The sequence below is a fragment of the Cyanistes caeruleus genome, chromosome 1 (assembly GCF_971803275.1).
Source record: "Cyanistes caeruleus chromosome 1, bCyaCae1.hap1.1, whole genome shotgun sequence".
Classification (NCBI taxonomy): domain Eukaryota; kingdom Metazoa; phylum Chordata; class Aves; order Passeriformes; family Paridae; genus Cyanistes; species Cyanistes caeruleus.
In genome coordinates this window covers 110,960,036-110,973,211 of record NC_141701.1, presented here as the reverse complement: position 1 = coordinate 110,973,211, position 13,176 = coordinate 110,960,036, and the positions used below count along the sequence as shown (strand labels likewise).

At 41.8% G+C, this 13,176-nt stretch overlaps 1 long non-coding RNA gene across 2 annotated transcripts in view; it reads right to left on the bottom strand.

Moving 5' to 3' along the window:
• The window catches only part of LOC147655820 (uncharacterized), a 65,838-nt gene that overhangs the window by 23,982 nt on the left and 28,680 nt on the right, over positions 1-13,176 (bottom strand). The window contains exon 3 of one of the 2 annotated variants that reach the window (XR_015276303.1): positions 11,344-11,456. This is a non-coding gene — a long non-coding RNA (uncharacterized LOC147655820). The remainder of the gene's footprint in view (positions 1-11,343; positions 11,457-13,176) is intronic. The other variant, XR_015276302.1, reaches the window with a different exon arrangement.

Genomic DNA, 13,176 nt, shown 5'->3' with positions numbered 1-13,176 from the left:
TTCCAACTATCAGACAAATCTCATACAATAGCTAACCATTTATATGAGACTCATTTAATTTCATAGTCTTTTAACAAGGTTGCAGCTTCCTCATTACATTCTTCTAAATTTCACGGCAAACCCCCAGATCCTTAAAAGGTAAATATATTTATATTTATTTATTTATATTTATATTTATTTTATATTTATTTACCTAGGAGGAGACTGATAGAAAGAGGCAAGGAAGAAGGGATTTGTCTTAAATTTTTACTGACTCCTTCTTCCCTGATTGGAAACAGGAATAGACACGTGATTTTAAAAACATCAAACAAACAACCCAACACACATACACTAGATTTTAACACGGTAAATTCTTGTAATTAAAGGCGTGACTTTGCCCATTTCAATTTAAATGGGAAATGAGCTTTCTTTGCAAACTTTTATGAGTAGATATACAAAACCCATTAAATAACATGGGGAGATTACTGAGTAGTGTCCATCAGAGAGTATTCATCTGAGTTAATTTTGTTTCCAAAATGAAATAAAGTGCAGCAATAAATGATGGCTAATGTGTAATTCAATGCAAAGTCAGGATAAATCCTTTCTTTCATTAGACTTGGTACAGTATACGTGCTATGCATTTTTAATACCTTTAAATAATTTAGAAGAAATAGTGCAGAATAAGACTGTCAGGAAATAGTCTAAGCTCCTAATTTTAGGAAACAGGCTATAAATTAAATTTCAGGAGGACATGACTTCTTGATTAAAGGCAAATTGTTGTTGTCACACCCAGAAAAGAAAAAATGCAGCATTGTATCTTATTACTCTAATCTATTGCATTTGCTACCTTAATGTAGGAGAGTACCACAAAGCTGACAACCAACGAATCACAGGCTGGGACTTCAGTGTGCTGCACTCTGCCCAACCACTGCAGAATGAACAGCAACAATCTACAATTTAAAATCTTAAAGCAAAAAAATGGCTGCTTTTATAAGCATGCATCAGCTTCTGATTTTTGACAGGCAGCCACAGCAAACGCATTTCTGACTCTTTCCATTTTCTTGCTGGCTGGTTCTTAACCATCTCTCTCCCTCCTCCCCACCTGTCACTCCTGACCCTTATTTCCTGCACGCGGTTCTCTGTCCTTCCCTTGGATCTGATGTGCCTGATAAACCGGGCATGCAGGATGCTGATTAGCACTGTCAGCTTTAAAGTTTCCCTAGCCCATTTCTCAGGTAATCTCGCACAAACGCCTATCTCCAGCCAGCACATGTGGCAGGGATGCAGTGGCTCACCTCTTATTTCAGAAACACCTGCAATAAATCAGAGAAAAGCTCTTAGCCCAGGTGTTGAAAGGCAAGAGCATAACAGCCTGGCTGAAGCTGGAACTTGAACCCAAATCCTACTGTGTGCTTGTACTCTTCCCTGCAGGCTCATCGAGGTGAAGGGTGGCAGTGGGTCCATGGAGGGAAAATAAATGGCAAAGCATATTGCATGAGCTTAGTCAGGCAAATAGCATTGCAAATGAATAACTCTACTCACACAAGCAGTCTCCATAAATCCCAAATCATGTTTGTGTTCAAATACTTCCTCCCACGGCTGCAAAATGTGTGAAGAGGCTGAGAAGGAGTCACCCATAACTACAAGGATTCACACCTCTTAAAGCCTTCCTTATTAAAAACAAACTGTATTTACCAAAACAGCACACAAGCAAACTCAGCTGTCTCCCTTCCTTCAGTCTCATCGCTGGAGAGTTCCAGCTCCTCCAGAACAGACCAAAGAGGGTTTTTCAGCCAAAGGGTTTCAAACAGCTTACTCTTCCACTTGGGGGATTCACTGCAGAAACCACCTAGTTTAAATCACATTTTATAGCTTGTGTCACACAGACTAAATAATTTAACAGCCCCTTCTGGCTTTAAGATCTACCTACCTACTGCATCACAGGTGGTAAATCTTTTTACCAAGAGCAGAGTAAGCTTGGCCTCGATAAACATGGCTTTTTAAAACCAACCAACCAACCACAGCCCACATAAGCCAGTGTGTGAGAAATCTGTCATTGTGAAAAAGATGAGTTTTGGTAAAATCTCAGAGCCTGCAACTTCTGATTGGTTTGTACTAAGCTCTGAAAGACTATGTAAAATAATGCTTCTTGCCATAGAACACTATTATATTTGAAGAGGGAATTGTACATAACGAGGAACAGAGTATGAACTCAACTCTACTATAAGCTAAAAATACCTAATTTAGCACAGTGGTTCAGAAACTGAACCTTAAACATGAAAAATCCAGCCATTACAGAGCATCCTGCCCTGCAGAGACCATTTCAGGTTCAGCCCAAAAAAACCCAAAGAAAATGCTTCATGCTGTTCCACTCAGTCCAAAGGGAACTAGAATATTTAAAAACGCCTAACTGCACTTAAACTCCACTTCGAGGACTCACACAGCAGCTAGTTATAAATGAAGTAATGGATTTCATTATTTCCACTTGACAATGTACTTAAGCAGGATGACTTGTGTGCATAAAGATAGAAATTTATCTATCTGTCCTTTACATTTAGAATCAGTGCCTGATTATGTTTTTCTCCCCCCAAAACTGGTGTTTGCACATGACACCTCTCCTGAGAAGCCGATGTCTCTGAAGGGGAAGTGCTGAGCCACAGCCTCGTGTTTCACAGCCAAAACAGCAGCTCTGAAGCCTCCTGGACTTTTCTCTCAAAGACAAGCAGCACAAGGTGGGTTTCCCACACAAGACTTGGAGCTGTGCAATACTGGGATGCGCAATGCTTGGTCCTAGTTAGGTCCTAAGCACAGCACTTTCAGCATATACAGCTCTTCAGAGCACTTGTATCTTGGAAAAGTTTTCTCTGCCTGATAGCTGCTATTCTTATAAAGAAAAGAAGGTAACAAAACAAAGACGGGGGAAATTTTTTCTGTCCTCAGGGGAAGGAGCCCACTGTATTCCCTTTAAAGGCAAACTGAGGACAAGAAATTCAGTAAAGCATAGAACAAATGTCCTCCTCAGTTTTCAAACAGGAAACACCCTTCTGGTTTTCTTCTGCACATACAACACCTCTCCACCTGACACTGATCTAATATTTTGAATTTCTCAGCAGTTTCAAACCTAATTAAAAAAAAAAAAATCTACTTAGCAGAAAGATGATTTCCTCTTTTTTACTGCCAAATCTTTCCACCTCGTTACTGGTTCCAGATGTAAAGTGTGCAATGCCCAGGGAACCAGTGACAGATTTAAGAGCTAGCCCCTGATGCCCAGGCAGCGTTTCAGACTAGCACTTTGGGACCAATGTGATTAACCGGGAGGTTCACAGTTTTCCAAATGAACACAGAATAACAGCTTCTCCTTTCTCATCTGGATGCAGCAGCAGAAGGCAGCCAACTTCTGGGGAACAGTAATAGAAGTGTAATACAAACAGCAGTAGCGGAAATTTCTAAACAGCTTTTCTACAAAGTCATACACAGCTCAGAGCCAAATAAAACGAGTTTTTTTCAGTCCTCACGTAAAGCGACCTGCATAACTTAAAAAAGCAGCTTTATTATCTGATAAAACCTGCCATCACACTCAATCACCCTGTGTGTTCACACACAGAGAAATAAAATGTGCGCGTGTGCACACGCAGCCCTATCGCGTATCCTCGTGTTTCGCCATCTGGCATCCTTCTAGGGATTAATAAAAAAAAAAAAAAAAATAAAAATTAGGTTTCAAACACCACATACGCACCCAGGGAATGAGAACTCTTACAGAAGGCTTTAACAACTGCATGGAGGAGCCAAGGGATGGACAAGGCAAGCCAGCTAAGGCTGTGAGCGCACGTCAGGAGCAGAAAATGCACATTTATCAAATCAGCGGGCACAAAAAGTTACAACTATTTGTGTTTTATGTAGTGTAAGTAAGCTGCAGACCAGTACGACTGATCAAAGCTTGCTCGAGTCCGGAGGAATTGAAATATGACAAATGGTAATGTGACAGAGAAATGTCAAAATAGATGAGGAATTACACATGCCAGCGACTGAACAAAAACTAGCTGAGATTAACTCAGAGACAAAGATGAAATGCCAGATTGCCTAAAGCTAATTATCTGGACAATTAATGGAATGCCTGCAACCCGTTTTGATTATTAAGAGCACAGTCAGTCGGAGAAAGGACAAAGCTATTTGCAAGAGTCCGCGCTGATTTCCTCGGAAGAGGATGCTGGCAATGAAGTGGAAGAAATTCGTACCCTGGAGATCGCTAAGCCAGCTGCTAAACTATGGTGCAGCCGTGTCACCTGGTACCAAAATGATACCAATCCTTTCCTTGGATTCTCCCTGGTGTCAAAATTCAATGCACATCTCATTCCCAAGCTGATTATTTGACTGGCACACTAGATAAGGAAAAATATTTGTTCGTGTTTGATGCTACAAAAGAAGACACATACAAGTAAGTAATTCTATGCCCTGACCTGCCAGAAATTAAAACTGAACTCTTTCCTGTTATCCCTTAATTTTTTCATGCACCAGTTTTCAGGAAATTCATACATCCTTCTATATTTATCAACTCAAGAGCTAAATGTGGTTCCCAGATAAATTCTTTATGTGATGATACTTCTTAAACTGGCCACAGACCAGCCAGATTCAAATACCTACTCACTCAGCTAATATAAGGGAATATCAAGATGTTTAAAAAAATATTCAGTTGCATTTAAAAAAAAATCAAAAGAAAAAAAAAATTTAAAAAAAGAAAAAGAAGGAAGAAAAGGGTCTAATCCCAAATACAGAGAGGCTCTCTGTGAAGAGTTATCTGAGCCTTTTTCTGTTACTGGTACAGGACTACCTTAGTATCTGGGATGAGAAATACCCGGCAGGTTTCCCTTCTAAGCTCACATTTGTGTCAGTAAAAAGCACAGAGGCCACATTCTTTTGAAGACACAGTACTGCATTTTAGCTTTCCCCCCCACTCCCCTCTAGTGAGATCCTGGGAAATATGTATGCATTCACCACTGCCATTAAGCATCACATCCATCAGTCAAAAGCCACTTTACCCTAGATAGCAGAGAGTGGAAATAGACGTGACCCAACCCTGGTGTTTCTCTGAAGGGCCTCCCTGCAGACAGACCCTTCAAATATCAGATGTAAATTAGAGCCCACATCTCAGCTGAGCAAGGCCTGTCGTGCAGACTCCCAAGCCCCAGCTCTGCCAGACCCGTGGCCACAGCAAGAACCGCTCATCAGCCAGCTCAGATCCTCCAGGAAGAATCCAGGGCCTGGATTCATTCACTTGGGCTCTGGCATTGACTGACACACTTATGCTGCTTTCAGCACTTCGGTAATTCTTTTGCACACATGTATATTCATTTTGGAGCTTTTTACATCATTTAACAGCTCAAGATGTAGGAATTTCCAGAGCTGCCTTGATCCTGAAATGAGGATGTCTTTCAGCATAGGGATCAAAAAGCCAAGCTGTTCCTGCTTCGTGTTGAAGTTCAGCTCTGTTGCCTTGAAAAGCGAGAGCCTAGAAGACAGCACGTGCCAGAGAATGGACTACAATCTGCTGTGCTTCTTGGGACAGACCCTTCATGAGGTTAACAGCAGTTTAATACCCCATGCAGAGATTAAAACTGGTTTTACAAACTCAGTTCCTGAATAGGCACCGTATTTTAGCTGAGGGGAAGGCAGCCAGCTTTGCAGCAGGGAAACCAACTTCAAACAGGCGTACTAGAAGGGAGTCCATGCCTTCAAACACACTTTATCCATCCTTGGATGACAGAGATAAGATGTTGCATTGGGGAACTGCACTTCCTATTTTATTCTCTGCACAAGAAGGGCTGAGAAAGGGACCAACATTTAGGGTTTTAGAATTGAAGTACTACCCTCAGCAAAAACCCGTCTGGTGAACAAACACAGCTCTGCTGACTGGTGGGTGAAGTGGCACTGAGCAGCAATCTCAGTACCAGAATAAAGCAATTTTAGTAAAACCCCAGTGAGTCCTGCAAACACAAAGAACACTGCACATTACCCAAGAACAACTGCCTTTGTCCCTGCTCCCTGTGAAACCCTGACTCCCAAACTCATTGGTGATAGTCTGGAGAGGAACCCCAAGCAGGACAGATGTCCACCTCCTTTCATCTCAAACTGTTGCTAGAACTCAGCCCACACTCAATTACCACCTGCAAGTAGTTACAAGCAGAAAATATTTCAAATCCACAGGCTTAAAAGGCATCCCACCAAAAGTGAAAAAGTACCCTAAATGCTTTTGGTCATTTGTTAAATATCAGGAAGCCTTTCAAACTATTTTATCTTGCTAACAGTTAGGGGTTTTCCAGACCCCCCAATTAAAAAAAATTCAAAAAAATTCTTTATATCTCTATCTATCTATCTATCTATCTATCTATCTATCTATCTATCTATCTATCTATCTATATCTATCTATCTATCTATATCTATCTATCTATCTATCTATCTATCTATCTATCTATCTATCTATCTATCTATCTGTATCTCAGTACTTCATCCTTCAGATAGGCCAAATCTCTCTTTTTTGCCATTTTAACTGATTTACACTTCTGAGATGGCGATTACATCTTGGTCAGAGACATCAGAATAAGCAAAAGCTCTCAGCATATCAGGTCCTACCACTGTTTGAAGAAAGGGCTTATACTGTTCTCAGCTTTTATTATTTTGGTTTGCCAAAACAAAGAAATCAGCTGTTTCCCAGGGGAGACATGACAGACACACTGATTTTTCAAAACACAAATGTGATAGAGGCTGGTGTAAAATCAGACATACTCAAGGAATCCACAGTACCCTGCCCTGCAGGCTGAAGTCGAGGCAATGAAATGGGAAACAAAGCAAACTGCAATGTTTTAAGGGGCTCAGAAACCTGATACGTCTATGTCTGCCACTGAAGTAAATTTTTTCTGATCTTTGCTCACAGAAGATGATTTAAGGATCAGAATGATTTTTTTTTTCTCTCAAAATAGCATGTCAGAATAATACATTATTCTGCTGGCCCCATGGGAGACACGGGAATTGTGCCAATCCATCACAATGATACCACAGTCCACCCCAGTATCTACCATGTCTGTGCTTTTAAAAGGTTAAAAAAACCCTCTAGGTTTTGTGTTAGGATATTCCTTTATCTCAGTCTTAAAAATAGTGGCAAAATGATACAATCAGTATGCATTCTTGGAGAGGCAACTCGAGGGGAAGATACACCATTGCTTTACCCCAGATTTCTTCACAGGTTTGACAAACCCTGAGCCACTGTGGAACAGGAGTGATCAGGAGCTGAGTGCTGCCCTATGTTTTGATTCACCTGGTACCAAGCAGAGCTGAAGAGACTACAGAAATAAGTATTGTAGGCTCCCGTACTACAATACATCCATCTCAAACACAGACGTGAAAGATCTTGCAAGAGTGAGGCTTTGGTAAAGTGACAACTCTGTATTTAAATGATGATTTGTTTGGACAAGGTTTTCAGGAGGAATCCTGCACGGCAGCTGTTCCCAAGGAGCTCAGCACGAGCCAGAGTGCTCATTTTATCCTACCTTTTCATAGCCTTAAAAAACATGGTAGCATTCTCTAATTGACTACTCTTTTCATACCTCAGGAGAGGGTTTTTTTCCATTACAAAATGTAACTTATATCCTGAATCTCAGGGAGCCTACCTAGAGGAAAAGGCAATACACAAGCAGAGAATTTTCCAAAATTCTGCCAGGGTGGACCTAAGAAACCACGAACCTTTTTAGACACTTAAAATCTCCAAATGAGGGAAAACCAAGAAAGCCTGAAATACACGTGTGCACATACTTGATTTAAATGATGAAATCCCACTCATGAAAATTAATGTGGTATCTACATAAGAGGTGGCCCACATGATAGCCCTGTTGGTCCCATTAATCGTATTTACTCCTAAAGTCTAATAACGTTATCTTTGGCCCCAGCCTCAGCAGCCTGTAATTTAACACAAGCACCTTTCTTCGGCATGCGAATCAGGTACTAGCACTGCCTCTATCAACCCCTTTTGTGCTTATAAATTAGAAAACCCAAATGTCATTTTTCTTCAGAAATGAAACACAGTCAGCGTTGCTGTAAAATAAAAGAGCAATTAACTTCGCAAGAAAACTGTTGTGCAGGAGTGAAATACAGTACTTGAGAAAGTGGCTAAGACCTTAAACTCTTCCTACAAATGATATCCCTTAATAAGGCTAAAATGACAGAACACAGCTTCAGATACTCCTGAAAATTAAAACAAAATAAAAAATAAATTAAACTAGTGGAAGATATTCCTCCCACACACTAATTTGCTTGCTGGGCTTTCATTGCTGCATGCTAAGAAGTCTTGCTGCTTTGGTAGCTGGAAAACTGGCTCTGTCTCCCTGCCATCTTCCCCCTCCCCTAATGAGCCCTAAACAGCTAATAAATATTAGCACAGAATTTCTCATGGTTTCCTTTATCACTCTCATGACAAAAGAAATTTTATGATTTCTCTGAATAAAATTCAGGCTGGGCCTGCACTAGCTGAAAAGACAAAAAGAAAGCTAACACTAAGGACTTGAGATTGATAAGTATTTTAAAATACAGAATTATCTTGGCTCTGACCCTTCTCTAAAATCAGCCAAGATTTTATAACTTGGTAAAATTAAATGCCTTATCAACACACAACTGACTGCTACCCAGCAAAGATAAATTATCTCATTAGTGCCACAGAAATCAGATGAGGCGTGCATAGTAAGTGACATATTAAATGCAATTATAAAACCCTACTGAAGTGATGTTAGTGACCTGACACATGACAAAAAGCCCCAACGAGGCAATGCAGAATCCAGGCTGGAAGATGCACTGATATTATTTCTGTGCAGCAGGCATCAGATACAAAACCACTACTTAGCCATCAGTAAAAATCCCATAATCAAAAGTGTTGGAAAGATTTAAAAAATTATTTCTATGCAAAGAAGGGGATACCTCTGAGAGGAGCAGAGCTACCCACTAATGCAGCAAGCTGCAATGGCTGTGATGGGATGAGCAGGCTGGGAGAGCTGCCTCCCCGCTTCGCCCACCTCCGTCCTCACGTGTGCCCAGCAGTTGCCAGACATAAGGCAGGTTCCCACTTTTCACATCTGCAGTGAAAATTTTCCAATGTTAACTGTCATAAAATGAGAATGAAGGAAACACATGGCTCAAAGAAACCATTGGGAGCCTCCTCCCATCTCCTGTCAGCAGCAGCAGTGAACTAAACCCTTCCTGACCAGCATTTATCCAGCTATCCTCAAACTCCCCTGGAGCAGGACTGCTGCAAGCAGACTGGTGCTTCTCTCCCTTCTCTGCTGCAAAGTTTTTTACTAAAATCCAACCTACATTTTCTTTGCTGCAACTTGCTGCTCTTTATCCGACTCACAGCAGACAGACCACATGCTATTCCTTCTCTCCAGCAGGCATTTACACCTTCCAGGGTCACACAGCCTAGCCAAGAGACCTGATGACAGCTTCCATTATTACAACTTGCTGTCCCACACCGTATTTCCCTAATACATTGTCATTCTTGTTTAACCTTTGCCCTTCCTTGTATTTTCTTTGAAGGGCTGTGCCCCAAAGTGGACACACAAATGCCCCAGCTAAGTCCTTCTCAGGACCAGCTAACTTAAAATATTAATCCATGTGTCATGGATTAATCATGCAGCAGGCTGTCATCTTGCTACGGTATGTCACTGTCAGCTACCACCTAGTTTTCAGACCACAGAAAGACACCTCTCAGGAGTCATCCCCTGCTTGGACAGTGAACTGGGCAGCCTAAACACTATCCTCCCTCTTCACTTGCCTCATGGAACTTCACCCTCCACAAAAGCTTGGGCCACCAGTGGACCATGGAAAAGACTGGTACAGCCACCTCACCCACAGGGACAGCTCTGAAGAAGTGCTCAACTCCACCTTTCACCACCATCAGCCCTTCACACCATCCTTGGTGCCCACTGCCAAGCACAGCTGGAAGGCAAACCACAACACCTGACCCCAACCACTGATATGAAACAACCAATTGCTTCCCATCAAACAGCTCAGCATCTCTCCAGGAACCTGAGAATGAGACCTCTGCGATTTGGTCTCTGCTTGAGGCAGAAATTCTGTGAAGGGCTTAGGGATGGCTCTTCCCAAAACACCATCTTGATGGCTGACAAAAAGAATTTTTCTTTATTCTGGGTTGTGGGTTTTTTCCTTCCCTCCCCCCTTCTGACTTGCATTAGTCTTCTACAGTGCATTTGAAATGCAAACTCTTCTTCAGGCCACAGAGCTGAGGGAGTCTCCTCTGCCTGGAGCCTGTAGCAACACGGTTCTCTGCTGTAGCTCCTATCTGAAACAGCACTGCTGAACAGCACTTGACTAACATGACATGCTAGAAAAAGTAATCAAAAACTCTGCTGAGTTTCATGAAAACAGGTCAAAGCAACATACACCTGTACCTGATAAAAACACACGTTTTGCAGTTTTTATGCTTTTGGGGATTGTTCTATCAGTGATGGAGAGCCTCATTTCCACCGGGAAAAAGGCAAGAGGCAGACTGCAGCCTCTTGTCTTCTTGCAGTCTGAATGATATCGGGCCTTGCTATGGAGCTGCCTGCTCTTTTCTATCACTCACCAACCCCACTGCATAAAAAAGGAGGGGAAAGATTTGAAAAAAACCCTGGTACCTCTACTTCACATTACTAGCAAAGGAAAACCACAAACACATACTTTTTACATGCCATTGTCAGATGATGCAGCGATTTTGTTCACCTATCGAAATGAGTCAGCTTGAAATGCTTTCCTTAATGCTACTTTTAGCTGCCATTAGCACTTTTGTGAGGGGCACTGATGGAGTCAGATGTGGAACAACCATGTCAGAGATGGAGCAACCATTTTCCAAGCGTGTTGTTTCATTCTGCAATAAAACAAGTTATGCTGCTCACAGAATCCCTTTTTATCCATCACTTTACTCAGCAAGATAGGCCAATACAATTTCTGTCCTTTTTCTTTCTCTGTACAGTTAATTTTTTTGTTCCTCCTGGAGTTTAGGAAGCAAATTACAAATTGACCAGCTTGAATCCTCAATACGCAGAGGTGTAATACTGTTTAACTGTAGCTGTGTTTCTAGAATGCAGTTCTCTATTTTAATACATTTATTTTAACCATAAAATTAATTATTGGTGACAGTAGTAAACAGAATTAACCCATAGGGATCACTGCTTTTTCATTTAAGTGTATGATAACAAGGAAAAATGACATACAGCAAAAAGATTTGAGCATGTTTAGTTCTGTTTGTGGACAGTGTTCAAATTCTTGGGTTTTAAAATTGAAAGGTTAAAAAGTTTAATAGGACTAATTTGGTGGTCTACTTACATTATCCAGCAGGGATATTTTGAGGCATTATAGAAAGTCTCTTGTGTTGCCCGAGATACAAGCCAATGAAATCAAGACGAGGGTTTGTTATTGGCCGGAACCAATTATTTCTGCTGGGAAAAAGATCAATTTGTGATAAGAATTATAATGAAATAACAGGGATAAGAATTTGAGAAATTTTGACCTTAGAGTAAGTTAATATTTTCTTTGGAAAAGTTTAAATACAGCCTTTATTTTATAGTCCTTTATAAGGGAAACTAATAATAATTTTTAAAAAAGCAATTTTCACTGTCTTGATGAACAGAAAACAATAATAAATTAATATTCTCTATTCTGGATGCCTTAAAGCAGAGCAGGGTCTGAACTCATCTGCCCATGTGTAAATGAGAATGCCAAATACCCTTTCCTGAGTTTACAGGGAGTCTTGCACAGCACAAACCCTGGTGGAAGAGGGCTTCCTGCAGAAGTGCTGGTGCTTCTGCCCAGGTACTCACAGGCTCACCTTTAACTGCCCTAGGAAAGAGATCAGTCAAGAGACTCGAACTCCACTTACTCTTCTGCCTCAAAGAGTGTTCCTTACTGTCTTCTGCTTTTCCCTGCTTTTGTTCCACATGGCAAAACCCATCATCTTTTCTTAAAGAACAACATCTAGGTGCTGGTTCAGTGATGCTTAGAGCTGTTCTTAGCAAAGACTGCTGACTTCTCAGGTTCACAGCCCTCCTGCACCATGTGATTCCTGCACATCAAGGCAACAAACCATGTTTGGATTCACACATAGCATGGATCCAGCCCACAAAGACAGCTTGGTTACTTCCTGTGAGACCCCACTGGACTCAGAATATGCAGCATTTCCTCAGCTCAATCACCCACAAGTTTCAATGAGATTTTAGCTTTTTATTTCCCTTCAGTCAGTGTGAAGTTAGTCTGATCTTCAGTCTCACATTCTCTCTGCAGTGGTTCTGCCCTGTTTTCCAGGCTATTCAGCTTCATTGTCTCCTTGCTTGCCCCCCCCTTTACCTTCCCTTTTTTCTTGAGAAAGTCTCCACTGCAGAGCCTCCTTCAGCAAGGGCTGGGACAAGCCCTGCTCTGCTAAACTGGGGGACAGATAACAGAGTTCATGGGTGGTAACAGGGTTGGGTCAAGCCCTGACTGCTGCAACTATAAAAATTTTTAATACTAATATATGCCTTCTGACTGTGTGCTAAGATAACAGAAGATGAGAACTGGATGGAAAGGGGCATTTCATCTCCAGCTGCATTTCAGCTTTGGAGGGTGATGGCAGAGTGGGATACTGTTTGCAATATCCCTGGTGGATTTAAGATAGTGAGTTTATTATAATTTTAAACATGTTTTAATTAACAAATTCTTTTGTAAGCCACCGTCAGCAGCGGTTTCCATGGTTGCTGCTATCGGATCTTGCAGAGCACAAAGTGGGGCTGCAGCAGCAGGGGGAGGCCACACACTGATGTGCTGATGGGGAAAGGGATCACTGCTGCCCACCAGGGCCCTGGCTGAAGGGGCAGAGTAGAGACTGGTTTTGTGGCCCTCTCCCCTCAGCAGGGATCACCTCCCAGGAAGGCATCAGGAGAACAGTGCCTCCTCCATCTACCCACTGCCAGTCCCACTGGCTCCTCCCGTAGCCCCATGGGCGTGAGATCAAGTCCACCCTTCCTGCAGCAGGACAGCCACATTCAGTGCTGTCCCACACCCTGGGAATGTCCCCACGGTTCTTTCACACCAGAACGGGTACAGGCTTTAATTTGTTCATCTCCAGCGTTCAATCGAACAATCTACAGTAGGTCGACTTTCTGATGGGAACTAAAGGCGATTCTT